Below are 2,227 nucleotides of genomic sequence, written 5' to 3'. Positions count from 1 at the left end.
GATTCCACAGTTCTATTAAATATACTCAACGTATTCTCAAAGGCTCGACCATAACTAACAGTGCCAGCATGTCGTAAAAGATTTGTCTGCAAACTAGCTGACTGTAAACGAGAAGCAAGAAAAGGATAATGATGAACATCACCTACGGAGTAAACACCAATCCCTCCAAATGCAAAAGGTAAGGTGGCAAGTTACCACGACCATTCGCCAAACCTAGGCCCCGAAGCAGTAACAATACGCTCCAAGGAAGATCGAAGAGCCTCATCGAATGTGCGCTGAGCTGCCTCAAAAATACAAGGAGGACAAGTACACAAAGCAAAGTATAGTTTAGAAACACAATACATGCTCTAAGTAACAACAACTAACACTGAGGATCATCAAGCTTAGCAACCTTATCCATAAGCACACTGGTCTTGGTCACCCTCTGCATCACAAGTTCACACTAAAAACGTAACTGGAACTGGTAGGACCACCAAGCCACTTAACACCATGCAAAGTTTGAGCAATATTAGGAGAAAAAACACCCACAAGCCTGTTTCGAGGGTATTTTATAGGCCAGAAAACTTTAGTTTTGTCCATGTTGAGATGAACCCCGAAACAAGGCCCTTCCTACATTATAACTGCAGAATCTTCCCCACCACCAAGGTGTCACCAATAATATTGATGTCATCCAAATACCACGCTGAAAACATACATCAAAAGTGTCTCTGATTTTAAACACCAGGGGTTGTAAAACCAAAGCAAAAAGCAGAGGACCAAGGGGATCACCCTGTTGCACCCCTTGAGACGATCATAAGACGTGCTCCCCATAATACAATCTGGCTGGAGTAGAGTAGCAGAATTCAACCCATCGCAAAATGGTTGGACAACGAAGACGAACTTCACGTAACATGATAGTTTGATCAACTAAATTGAAGGCATTTGAAAATTGAACCTCAACATTGAAAGACCCACATCAGAACCACTATCTTCAGTCAACCGATTCACATCTTGAAGAATTGCCTCACCACCTGCAGAAACCCTAACACCAAATTGAAGACCCTCAAAATAACTTCCCAAAGACTGGTCATCCATAACAACACCGACCTTCGAAACCAGCCGCCGCCAAAACAATACCCACAACTATAGGACGAATACCACCACCGGGCTTGACAAGAGGCGTGAGAGGAGCACTAGCAATATACTCTACCAAATCCATATGACACTTTCCAGCTAGAAAGAGATTAACCACCCTAGAAATTGTTAGGTTATGATACATATAAATCATATATATTTCATGCGGAAAAAACCATAAAGCCAGGAATCCAAATTAATTGCCACATAACAATTAACATAATTTAGGATGCATACTCTTTGTAGCGTGCCTTCCCTAGCTGCTCCCGAACCGAACAAGAACAAGTTTAGGATCCGCCTTAGATTTAATTAACTAGAATTGCACCTAAGGTATTATGTTTTATTCGAATATTTGAGGCAATATTAACGTTAGTTTTAATCCTTAAAATTATGTGAATACTTGAAATTATGTATATATAAATTGTGAATGCCATCACATATTTATAGAATAGGAATAATGGAATTAGAAGTCTACTAGGTTTCAAGTAATCTAATTCTATTAGAATTAGACTTTAATTAAAACTAGTAACTTTAGGAAATTAATCTTTTAATCTAAACCTAATTGCTTAAGGATTTGATGCATGCACGAACTCAACCCACACACGCGCACCGCCCACACGGGGCGCAGGCCATGCGCGCGCGCGGTGAAGCCCACACGCTGCTCGCAACCCTGCTTGCTCGCATCCCATGGGCGCGCTGGGCATGGCCTTGCGCTGGGCCTTGCGTGCCTTTGGCTGCTGCTGCGTTTTGCCTTGCGCGCTGGGCTTGGTAGGCGTGGGCCTGGCTGTTAGGTTATGATACATATGAATAAACATAAATCATGCGGAAAAACCATAAAGCCAGGAAACATATTATTTACACATAATCATTTAGCATAATTCAGATGCATACACTTTATAGAGTGCCCTCCCTAGCTGCGCCTGAACCGAACAAGAACAAGTCTTTAGGACTCCAGGTGTCGTCCCTCCGTAGATAGTCCACAGCATGTCCGGATCCGCCTTAAGATTGACCAACTAGAATTGCCCTTAAGGTACTATAAATTTCGGCTAAATAGGGCAAGTGTTTGTGGCTGATTTTTGCTTGAAAATCTTACCTTTGAATACTTCAATTCTCG

Source organism: Spinacia oleracea, chromosome 3 (assembly GCF_020520425.1).
Source record: "Spinacia oleracea cultivar Varoflay chromosome 3, BTI_SOV_V1, whole genome shotgun sequence".
NCBI lineage: Eukaryota > Viridiplantae > Streptophyta > Magnoliopsida > Caryophyllales > Amaranthaceae > Spinacia > Spinacia oleracea.
Note: the sequence above shows the minus strand (reverse complement) of the source record.